The sequence below is a fragment of the Pipistrellus kuhlii genome, unplaced genomic scaffold (genome assembly GCF_014108245.1).
Source record: "Pipistrellus kuhlii isolate mPipKuh1 unplaced genomic scaffold, mPipKuh1.p scaffold_m20_p_1, whole genome shotgun sequence".
Taxonomy (NCBI): domain Eukaryota; kingdom Metazoa; phylum Chordata; class Mammalia; order Chiroptera; family Vespertilionidae; genus Pipistrellus; species Pipistrellus kuhlii.
In genome coordinates this window covers 80,551,781-80,564,388 of record NW_023425404.1, presented here as the reverse complement: position 1 = coordinate 80,564,388, position 12,608 = coordinate 80,551,781, and the positions used below count along the sequence as shown (strand labels likewise).

At 43.9% G+C, this 12,608-nt stretch overlaps 1 pseudogene; it reads right to left on the bottom strand.

Annotated features, from left to right (window-relative positions):
- Nucleotides 1–10,485: 10,485 nt before the first annotated feature.
- On the bottom strand, nucleotides 10,486–11,544 carry LOC118727578 (annotated as a pseudogene).
- Nucleotides 11,545–12,608: the final 1,064 nt, after the last annotated feature.

The window sequence follows — 12,608 nt, the reverse complement described above, 5'->3', positions numbered from 1 at the left end:
TAACCTCCAGTGAAATGTTGTTTGGAGATCGGGTCCTAAGGAGGTGATAGATCATGAAGGTGGAGCTCTCATGAATGGGATTAGTGCCCTTATAAAAAGAGACCCCAGAGAGTTTCAACTCCTTTCCACTACATGAGGATACAGAGAGAAGACAGAATCTATGAACCAGGAAGTGGGTCCTCAGCAGACAGGGAATCTATTGGCCCCTTGGTCTTGGACTTTGCCACCTCTAAATGGTGAGAAATCAATGTTAATTATTTAAGCCACCAGTTTATGGTACGTTTGCGGCAGCAGTACAAATAGACTCTGGTGCATACCTTGGGCTGCAGCACATCTATGTTCCTGAAGGCCTGTGGTGGTGGTGGAGGTGATGGTGGCAGCTGAGACAGGAAGTTCCTTTTTTATGCCTAACCTTTCACTGCACCTTTCCTAAGGAGGAGGGTACCTGTGAACTCAAATTATCATGACTCTTCTTTCCAACGTCTTATGACAAAGTATTCCACTGGTGCAAAACAGTGTGCATTCCCTTCAGGCAGCCTGCCACTTGGTAAATGATTAAATTTTTGAACCTCCTTATCATTTGTCTTAGCTCAAATCTCATAATAATCAGGTTACCCAACCCAAGTATAATTTGTATGAGTCAGAAAGGCCCTTTGTCTCCTACAACTAATTAAGTACACCAGCTTTGCAAAAACATCTTCAACATTTATTAGGTTACAGAGATTTCATCTCTTTCACCAACTTCAGCATTTGGATTTGTCCCATTTTCCCAGGCAGGGCCACTGCCTTGCCCCTCGGTGCCATCTGCTTCCACCCACTAGTCTCAAAGGATGCTGCTCTTTCTGTAGCAGAGACACAGCTTGATTCTGCAAATGTGTGGTTTCCTCTGTCACATAAGAAGAAAGAGACAGGGCCTGGGAAACAGTTTTACCACATCCATTTGGTCTCTTCTCACTGATGGGCTTCCCATAAAACTTCTGCTTATTTGCCTTTCAGTTTCCCTGACCATGGCAAGCAGTACCACTTTCACAGCGAAGAGCCTTTCTCCTGGGCCACCACTCACCCTAATGGGTCTTTGTGAAATATAAGACAAACAAAACAAAAATTCCCTTTATTTCCCTTCCATTCTTCCTCTCCCCATTCCCTTGGCTCTGGTGGCCCTTCTAAAGCTGAGTGGGAAGCTTAGAAGACTCTTCTGGACTAACTCACCTGGTGGTCAGAAACAAAAACTTCTAGAACTTTGAATCCCAGCATACCCCTGCCTTTCTGGGAGCTGTGAGCTGCTGGCTCTGAATAGGAGCATAGTTTCTTGTCTGAGTTAAAGGGCACACAGAAGCCAGAGGAAGTACTTTGAGGAAGAATCTAGAAGCAGAAGTATTGCCCAGAGTTAGCAAAAATTGCAGGGTCCAGGAGCAGTTACACAAGTGGGGTGTGGCGCCAGGGGTCCCAGGTCCAAGGAAATGCAGAGCTATGCTGCAGATCAGAGGTGATGGTTTCAACAGCACCAGTAGCTCTAATTTGCTTTTATGGCCCAGTGATGTGAGTGGACAGGTGTGCAGAGTTAACCTTCTTTGTGTGTGCATGTGAGCTGAGACAAAATTGTCTTCAGTCACATCTGGTATTGGTTTTGACAACTGCAGCTTTGGGCTTCAGTTCTGGCTGAAGAATATTATCACTGCAGCACTCGCTGTGTGTGTTTAATTGATGATTCCAGGGACATGAGGCAGGAAAGGCACGGGGAGAATGGGGTCCACTGCTTTAGAAGGGTCCTCAGTGTTGCTGGGAAGGGGAGCGATTTTGCCTACCCAACTCCCAGGAAACATCTGGAGACTTTTTTTGGTTGTTATAACTTGGGAGGATGATGCCACTGGCAGTAGATGGGTAGAGGCCAGAAATGTTGCCAACATCCTGCAATGCACAGGACAGCGCCCTCTTTCCCCCCCCCCCCCCCCATAAGGGATAATACAGTCCAGAAGCTGGAATTACCTGCTGAGATTCTAGGATATGCAATGTCCAAAATTAGCCACCAGGAGATTGTTCAGTCCCTCTAGGGACTACTTTAAAATTGAGGGGACCCCTAGCTGTTGATAGCAGAGTTAAGTAGGAAAACATTCAGTCTTCCTCTTCTGTTTTTCCTTGACACTCACATTATTAAAACAGTCACAATACTCCTGACACCAGTTGCATTTCCCTCTCCCTATCATGCAATTCTGTTACAACAGCTGGTGTCCTACAAATTAACTCCATTCTGACATTATCTATTTGGAAATAGTGGGAAATCCCACAGGTTGTAGGGGTGTCGAACTCAATCAGAGAAGGGGCCAAAATCTAAAATCCAGCCTAAATCGCGGGCCGAATGGTTTACTGAACAGTCATAAACTGTCATTGTGATGGAAACACAGCGGAGTGCAGTGATGACAGCGCGGTGTGGGCCACATTGCAAGGCCTGGCGGGACGGATTTGGCCCGCGGGCCTTGTGTTTGACACATGTGGGTTAAGGGATCAGTCCCACAAGACTGCTCACACCTGACTTCAGATGCTAATAGCAAGTTCAGATTTTCATCTGTGCTTCTGACTGACCAGCTTTAAACCAGAACTCCCCTTCCCCACTTGGGTTAGATTAATTTGCTAGAGTGATTCGGAGAACTCAGGAAAAACAGTTTACTTACTGTTAATTGGTTTATTATAAAAGGATATGATAAAGGATACAGATGGTAGAGGTGAGAGGGCCAGGAATGTGGGAAGGGACTCAGAGCTTTCTTTCCCTCTCTGGGTGCTCCACCTCCCAGCACCTCCATGTGTTCTCCAAACCATGTAATTTTGGTATTTTTGTGGAGGCTTCATCTTGTAGGCATGATCAATTATTAACTCCATGTCCAGCCCCTCTCCCCTCTCTGGAGGAGTGTGGCTGAAAGTTCCAAGTGTCTTTTTTTTGTTTTTGAAAGTCCCAAGTTTCTAATCACAGCTTGGTCTTCTGGTGACCAGCTGTCATCCAGGAGGCCTCCCAGAGTAGCCTCATTAAAAGGAAAGACATTCCTATCTCCAAGGAAATGTCAAGGAATCTAGGAAGCCTGTGTTGGGAATAGGGTCAAAGACCAAATATTAGAACAAAGGATGCTTTATCAATTTGGAAATTACAAAGGAGCTCTATGAGACCATGTTTTATATATTTTCTGTTTCACAAGAGGGTGCTAGTATATATACCATGTCATAAATATCTTGTACAAACCTTATACCTTTAGGTCACAAAGTCCTTGACTTTGAAAAAAACCTGTCATTAAAATATTTTATCTAATCTCACAACTATGGATCCCACCTTCAAGAGGCCAGATTTTCAAGAAACTTATTATTGCCCAGTAGACAGTTTTCTTGGTGAGACATGAACACATAACTTCCCAGGGAATCCAGATTGCTCAAGAATTTTGGGATTGCTTGTCTCACTCACTCCCTGTGGCTGTAATCTAGCCCCCTTGCAGTTTTATTTACATAGGAGGCTGGAAGGAATGCTGATCTGAGAGGCAAGAGCAAGTTCATTCTCTGGCCTCAGTTTGCTCACTTGTAATATGAGATGGTCCCCTAGGTGACCTCTGTGTTAACTCTGATTCTGTGACCACCTGAGATTATCTGGGAGCACATAGGACATGCTTGGGGTCACAGGGATTGTGATTCCTGTTTCTTTCACTTTAAAATAAGATTCTGCAAATTGTCACTATAAAAAGACATATTTATGTTTCCTAAATATAATACTCTTAGCTCTTAGAAGGATGGGACCTCGGGAAAGCTTATGGAGGACCTCGGAGTCCTGGGTTGAGAAGAGCAGCCAGCTCCCCAGGGCAGCTCTTGCTTCTCTTGGCCACAGTCTGAACCTGGAGACCTGTCTTCCAAAGAATCTCCTGTCAGGCCCCTATCTCCCTGGCCTCCCTGACTCCTCCACCCCCTCTCACCTCAGAGGAAGGTATGAGGAGTAGGGTGGCCAGATAAAACACTGGATTCTAGTTCAATTTGAATTTCACATAAACAAAACATCATCTTTTGGTATATGTCCCAAACATTGTGAGGTTTAGTATAAGTAGGTCGCCAAAGTTACTGGGTCACCTGCTAAGTCTGACATCTCTAGTTGGGAAGGGAATGGGAGGCAGTAAGTGGAGAAGTGAGCCTCCAGCTGGGACAGAACTCTGCCCTTGACCAACCCAGTGGTTTCCCTCTCAGCCACAGGCAACAGGAGACAGGGACTTGACTTCCCTCAGGAACTACAGCGGGAGGGAGAGGAAGTTAAAGTGAGCTGAAATGTTACCAGACAGGATCTGGGCCCAGAGACAGCCTGCCTGAAGCTTGCCAGTAGTGTGTGGGTTCTTGACTTCTTGCAGAAAGATTTGACAACATGGGTCCAGGTAATTTTGAGAGTGTGCTTATTAAAGCTGGGGACAGTGAAACAAAGGAAGGGTACAAGAAGCCACAGGAGAGAGAGTCTAGGTAGGTCTGTTTTGGCTCTCTGAGAAACAGAAGTCACTCACAGTGGCAGAAGTCACTGGGGAGTCAGAGAAAAGGGGGCCTTGGAGACAGGTTCAGTGGAAAGCCCAGGATAAGCTGCTGCTGCTCACTGCTTCCCCAGTTGCAAGTCTTGTGGGGGGCCTTAGAGTTTAGAAAAGAGAGGGAGCTGAGAGAGATACAAGGCGTGGGTGTGCTTTTAGGCAAAACTTGCCATGGGTCCTTGCTTGAGGCTTTCTATCTCTCTCTGGCTGGCTGGAATCCTAAAGGAGGTCTCAGGGGAGGATCTTAACAGAATATTCATTAGTTATTCAGGTGTGTTCTTCAATATGCTGATTTGTCAATATACGCACATAGATGGATCAGGAGTTATTTTCATGTGAGTTTCATTTCTGAAAACATCATCAAGAAAGGCATTGAAGAAGGACCAGGATGGAGCTGTTCTACCCCCGGATGGTCTGGAATGTGTAAACCAAGTGTCCTTGGTTAGGAAAGAGAAAACCTTGGGATTCATTAGCTGACTGCAAATTGCTCAAATTGTTTGCCTTGCTTAATTATTTGTTTCAGTTTCCCTTCTTCCACTTATCAAGGAATTTTTCTAGCTTCTTACTATACTGCCAGCGGGAATGCTTAGGGGCCTCCCCTGAGGGCCCGTGGGGAAGACATTCCTATCCAAACCTCATTCACAGATGGTTGCTGTTAAGAACTCAGGCCAAGGGTGCTCTGTGAGGGGCCCCGAAGCCTCTGGGGTCTGGCTGGTAGGGGCTGCTCTCTGAATGTATGCCTCGAGGGAGAAACCCAGGAGACCCCTGTGGGCTGTAGGCTGGGAGCACCCAGGTTGGCAGCTGCCTATCACACCCAGTGCGCTTGTTTGATAATAAATGTCACATTTTTTAGTTCTCCCTTCTCCCTCCCAAAATGAATAATATAGCTTTCTTCACAATATTTATTTTTAACTTGTATAATGCTGCAAATGTGATATAATAGACAGGTGGGTCCCATGCCCTCTGCATGAAATTTCCAGGAACTGAACCATGACTACGTGGACCGACACAGGAATGTTGTGCCGGTGACTCATACTTTTGTTACAGACCTAGTGATATTAATCTAGTTAATGCAATTTTGCAAAACTGTCAACAACTCTAAGCAAAGTTACACACAACACAAAAAGATCTTCCTGGATTGACAACATAATGTATTAAAAATTCAGTGTGTTTTTAACCATGTGAAAATGTTTGCATGTATTTATGTGACATGGGATTACATTCTGGCTGAGACAATCATAGATTTTTTTCAGCCACATGAATATTCAGCAATATATTTGAGAATCATATGGGCCAGGGGATAATTTTCGCCTGTGGGCTGAACTGAGCAAAGTAGAATATCTGGTATCACAAACATGTTAAATTTCTGTAGTGCTTCCCCAGTTATTATAACCCAGCCATTGCCCTCTCAGAGGAGACAAGAGAAGGGACAAAGTACTTTTCATTAGCTATAGTGGGACAACAACATACATAATTTACATACATTTTTACTCAAGCCTTGCAACACCTCAAATCAGTGCATATTCTAATATTCATTTTATAAATGAAGAAAGTGAGGCTCTGAGAGGTTAGGTAGTTTGCTTAAACTCGAATCACCAGTAAGTGGAGCTGCCTGAATGTAAATCTAGATCACAGTTGGACATTTTTTAAAAATATGTTAATTATGAAGAGAAAGAGGATGGGGTATCTGCTCAAATCTTCTCTGGAAACTTGATGAAAAGGAAAGGAGGCAGGTTTTTGAAATTTGTGTTTGTTTTCTGCTTTTGGCATGGCTTGTGAGCTGCTCTGCCTGGAAGTATGGAATAGATTTGGTGGTTTCTCAAGGTCCACTCAGACTCTATAAATTTGTTTCTATAAAAGATCCTTAGTTTTTTGAAACAAACAAACAAACAAAAAAAAAAACACACAACACTTTAAATAATGAACACTTTAAACTTTTTTTCTTGTTGAACTGCGTATTAGTAAGGTTTTGAATGGGCAAGCTGTCAGGAAGATATTCATCCATATAAATGGGAAGTTTGTCATTTGATACTTGGCTCCGTGTTTTTCAGATTCTGTTACTGCAGTTGAGGTGCTGGCTTGCTTCAACTTTGGCTGACCCTGGATGTGGTGTCAGCTTCTTTTTGAGGGATATGGGTTCCAAAAGCCATTTGGCCTCAACACCTGTTGCCAAGTCATGCCCTCAGAGTTCCCTGAGGTCCAGGAGCTTCAGGCTGCAAATTGCTGAACTCCAGGCCTGGCTCCGGGAGAAGCCCTCCATAGTTCAACATCCCCCACCCATCCCAGCACATCTGCCGCCTCACTTAAGGGCTCCTGACACACAGGTCCTGCTACTGAGTCAGCAGAGTTCACCCAACACTGTTGAATACCTACTCTGTCAGGCCCCAAACTTTTTTTTTTTTTTTTTTTTTTTTTTTTTTTTTTAATGCGGATTCCCTCCATCTTGCTTCTCAATCATAACTTCTAGAATAGTGTCCTCAAAAATTGAATGGGTTATGCATCACAGGACATCTTTGTAGCCCCAGGGAAGGCAAGTAGGAGGAGAAGGAGAGGGAGAAGGAGAAGGAGAAGGAGGAGAAGGAGGAGGAGAAGGAAAAGGAGAAGGAAAAGAAAAAGGAGAAGGAGAAGGAGAAAGAGAAGGAAAAGAAGGAGAAGGAGAAGGAGAAGGAGGATAAGAAGAAGGAGGAGAAGGAGGAGAGAAGAAAAAAAAGGAGAAGGAAAAGGAGAAGGAGAATAAGAAGGAGGAGGAGAAGGAGGAGAAGGAGAAGGAGAAGAAAAAGGAGAAGGAAGGAAAAGGAGAAGGAAAAGGAGAAGGAGAAGGCTCACCATGTGAAAGTCTCATATTCTACTCAAAGGAAGCTGGGAGGTCTAGTGCAGTTGAGCAACTATTTATTTATTTATTTATTTACCCCCCCCCCCCATTTAATTAATTTATTTATTCAAATTTAATAAATCTTTATTGTTCAGATTATGTGTTCCTCTTCTCCGCGCCCCCCCCCCCAAAATTGTGCCCCTTCACCAGGTTCCCACCCCACCCTCTGTCCTTTCCCTATTGCCCATTGTCCTTATTCATAGGTGTACAGTTTTAGTTCAGTTTCTTCCCATCCCCCCTCTCCCCTTTTCCCCGAGAATTGTTAGTCCACTCCCCTTTTATACCTCTGATACTATTATATTCACCAGTTAATATTGTTCATCAGATTTTTTAATTCCCTTGGTTTTTAGATTCACTTGTTGATAGTTACGTATTTGTTGTTCATAATTTTTATCTTTATCTTCTTCCTCTTCCTAAATAACCCCCTTCAGCAATTCATATAATTCTGGTTTGGTGGTAATGAACTCCTTTAGATTTTTTTTATTTGTGAAGCTCTTTATCTGGCCTTCAATTCTGAGTGATAGCTTTGCTGGGTAGAGTATTTTTGGCTATAGGTTCTTGCTATTCAACACCTTGAATATTTCTTGCCATTCCTGTCTGGCCTGCATGGTTTCTGTTGAGAAATCAGCTGACAATCGTATGGTGCTCCTTTATAGGTAACTACCTGCTTTTCTCTTGCTGCTTTTAATATTTTCTCTTTGTCTTTTGCTCTTGGAATTTTAATTATAATGTGTCTTGGTGTGGTCCTCTTTGGATTCCTTTTGTTTGGGGTTCTGTGCACTTCCTGGACTTGTAAGTCTAATTCTTTCACCAGGTGGGGAAAGATTTCTGTCACTATTTCTTCCAGTATTCTTTCGGTATTTTGCTCTCTCTCTTCTTCTAGGATTCCCATAATTCTGATGTTGGTTTGCTTGAAATTGTCCCAGAGGTTTCTTACACTATCTTCAACTTTCTGGATTCTCTTATCTTCTTGCTTCTGCAGAGGAGTGTCCTCTGGTTCTTTGTGTTCTAAATCTTTGTCTTGATTCTTGCGATCTTCCAGTCTGTTTTTAGGACTTTGTGTAATATTTTCTATTTCAGACAATGTTTTATTTATTTCTAGTTGATACCTTATTATTTCTAGTTGATCCCTTTTCATATCCTCATAGGTTTCATTTATTTTGTCGGCCTTTTTAAGGATATTATTTAAAAGCCTTGTAACAGTTGTTTTGAACTCAATGTCCATTCTTTTCTTTTCCTCCATCTCATTCCTTTGTGTCCTGTGCTTTGTCTGCATTTTAGTTGTTTTTTTGATTTGAAGGAATAGTTTTGTGTATTAGGTGTTCTGGTATAGCCCAGTAGCACAGCCTTCCCAGTTACCTGGGACAGTCTTGGTGTAGCCCTTTGTGGGCTATGTGTGCAGTCTTGTTGTTAAGCCTTGCTTATCAGTGGGAAGTGTTGATCTTCAAGCCAATTGGCTGTGAGGATCAGCAGTGTCTCAGCTAGGAGGGCTTCTGTACTCCGCTTGGATGGGGCGGGGTCTTGGGTGGCGCAGGCAGGCAATCTTTGGTTCCCTGTCAGTCTCGCCTTAGAAAAGTCCTGTTCGCAGTGAGTCTTACCAGATTGGTTGCAGGCTCGTGCACCTCTTTGGTGAAGGCACAGAGAAGCTTTGGATTTCAGCCAGTTCCTCCTTAGAGAAAGCCAGCCTCTGGGAGAGCTTCTGTGCTCAGCTTGGATGGGGTGGAGTTTCGGGGTAGTGCAGACAAAGTTTTGTTTTCCCGTTGGCTTCTCCCCAAGTGGCTCCTCCCCAAGTCCTGCAGTAATGGCCTCTGGCTTCACACACCTCCAAGAGATCTCTACCCGCTGCCTGACAGTCTGGCCTCTCCCTGACTGGGGCCCTCTATCAGAGCAATAGGGTGATTCTGTTTTCCTCCCGAACAAGAAAGCCAGCCGAACATTAGCTGTCCGCCTTCTTCGCACGCTGGGAGTAAGCCAGTAGCGAACACAGCCTTGCCCGCCCTCTCCACTTGCTGGGATTAAGCCAGCACCTTTTCGAGTGCACAGTTCTCTGTACCTTCACAGTTTCCAAGGGTCTGCGTGCCTTCTCTCTCCTTCCCAGATGTCAGAGCCTCCTCTCATCTAGCCGTCCGGTGCTTCAGGGCAATGCCTCCCTTGTTTTCCAGTTGTAAATTCAAATTGCTTGTGGTAGGCTGCATTCGGGTGTCTACCCTATGCTGCCATCTTGGTTTCTCTCCAGGCCCCAAACTCTTAACACACCAGCTGTGTCCCAAGGAGCCCCGGCCCAAGGGAGGGCATAGACACAAAAGGTTTTTCTACAAATGAATGGATCCAGAATACATCACTGATCTCATTTCAGATCATTGTTCCAAAGGGTTAGAAACTGCTAGGGAGAGCAAAACAGTCAACATAAAGACTGTTAAAATCTATTAAAAAAATATAATTCAAGTTGCAAAACTGATATTGCATACAACTTTTCAGGAATTTTAGAATTTAGAGGGACTTTAGGAGTCAGCTAGTACAGTAATATTTATTGCATAAAGCAAGGCATAAATATTGGCATTATAATTGTGAGTGATCACAAATATATCACAAGTAAGTTATTTATTGGTTTTAAAATTCTAAGTAGTTTGGAATGGGATTTTCTCTTAAGAAAATGGTTTTAGCCAAAGCCGGTTTGGCTCAGTGGTAGAGCGTTGGTCTGCGGACTGAAAGGTCCCAGGTTTGATTCTGGTCAAGGGCGTGTACATTGGTAGGGGGCACATCCCCGGTAGGGGGTGTGCAGGAGGCCGCTGGTCGATGTTTCTCTCTCATCGACGTTTCTAGCTCTCTATCTCTCTCCCTTCCTCTCTATAAAAACTCAATAAAATATATATTTTTAAAATGGTTTTATATTATATGCAAAAGTTTCCTTAGCTTGTTTTCTTCTTCACATTTTACCTATTTACTCTTTTTTTTCTTTTTTCTTTTTTTTGGCTGGGCACAGTGAACTTTATTGGTGGTGCATAAGGTAGGGCTCCCTAAGCCCTTCCCCTTCTTCAGGGGTGCTGGGGGAAATTGCAGTCAGGAGTTTCTTGGCGTGTTGGGAGATTGATCTGGGGCAAGGACTCCCCAGCAGCTGTAGGCCTCTCTTCCTCTTGCTGATGCTGGTGGTCCAGGGGGCTCTCACTCCTTGAAGGCTATGTGGACCATAAGGTACACCACTCTTGCTGTAGCCATATTCATAGTCATACCTGGTAATGAGCTTGACAAAATGGTCTTTGAGGGCAATGCCAGCCCCAATATCAAAAGTGGAGGGGGGGGGGGTGTCACTGTTAAAGACACAGGAGACAACCTGGTCTTCAGTGTAGCCCAGGATGCCCTTGAGGGGGCCCTCTGATGCCTGCTTTACTACCTTCTTGATATCATCGTATTTGCCAGCTTTCTCTGGTCAGATCCACAACCGACACATTGGGGGTGGGGACATGGAAGACCATGCCAGTGAGCTTCCCATTCAGCTCATGGATGACCTTGCCCACAGCCTTGGCAGTGCCAGTAGAAGCAGGGATGATGTTCAGGGCAGCCCCTCAGCCATCATACCACAGTTTCCCAGAGGGGCCATCCACAATTTTTTGGGTGGCAGTAACGGCATGGACTGTGGTCATGAGTCCTTCCACCATGCCAAAGTTGTCATGGATGGCCTTGGCCCAGGGGGCCAAGCAGTTGGTGGTGCATGAGGCATTGCTAACAACCTTGAGGGAGTCATCATATTTGACATGGTTTACTCCCATCACAAACATGGGAGCATCTGCAGAAGGGGCAGAGATGATGACCCTCTTGGCTCCATCATTCAAGTGAACCCTGGCCTTCTCCATGGCAGTGAAGACACTGGTGAACTCCACAACATACTTAGCTCCAGCATCACCCCATTTGATGTTGGTGGGATCTCACTCCTGGAAGATGGAGATGGGCTTTCCATTGACAATTTCCCATTCTCAGCCTTGAATAGAATAAACAGAATACTGGAACATGTAGACTATGTAGTTAAGGTCAATGAATGGGTCATTGATGGTGACAATATCCACTTTGCCAGAGTTGAAAGCAATCCTGGTGACTAGGCACCCAATGCGGCCAAATAAATTCGTTCACTCCGACCTTCACCATTGTGTCTCAGAGTTGTGGTTGGCACTACACAGGAGGAGCAGCTGTCTGACACACAGAAGGAGCAGAGAGCCTATCTATTTACTCCTATGTAGCTGTATTTAATATATGTTTGTTTTTGTAGCTTTAATAAGTTTCTACTGGTCTCCCCTATTAAGAATTTTCTTTCTTTTCTTTGGCTGCCATCTAGAGGCTTCTATGGTAATTGCATATATTAGATTTTCTAAGCAAAGGCCTAACAGAAGTATTATAATCAATTCTGTCCCTGCTTTACTTTCTAAGGAATGCTCATACATGTCTGTGTCTTCACAAATATTTTGATTCTGAGGTTGAAATTTCTAAATGGTCCTCCTACTCTCTCCTTCAGCGTCCCTCTCTTTTACAGAGGAGTATAGCTGGCAGTTTTAGATATCTCTGAAGCCCTTTCTCAGAACCTTATTTAATTTATTATCTAAAATAAAATAAAGCCATTCAGCCTTTGAGGAAGCAGCTGCCTTTAGCTTCTGGTCTCACTCATGGATCTTGGCTGAAGAGGAAGAAGGTGTTCCTTTGTAGAATTTTAGATGCAGTTGGAGGGGACACTAGTTAGAAATTGTCTAGCAGGAGCCCCGGCCTAGAAATCTGGCTTCCTGTGGCTAAAATTGCTCCAGAATTTCAATCAATTGGTGGTTTATCTTTCCCCAAAATCCACGGATAAAAAAAAAATTAGTAAGTAGGATTTTCTCAATTAAAAGTTTTATCCCATACTTTTTTTTAAGTAAGTGTACCCTCTCTACCTGAGTAGGCGACAAATAGCTCTAAAGTGAGATTCTGGGTAGGGTCAGCAACTGCTCCTTCTCCAACAGCACATGTCTAAAAGACACATACAATAAAATAAGCCCAATGAAACTATAGAATTGAGGTCTATTTTTTATTTTGCTTGAAAAATTATTTTAATTTTTATAGTAAAATTAAATGTATCAGAAATCTGTGATGTTCTGGAAAGGTCACACTTATACAGGAAGCCACGAGGTCTGTCATCTGGACAGAGGCAATACCGTTGTTTCACAGATGGGGCAGCTTTGGCC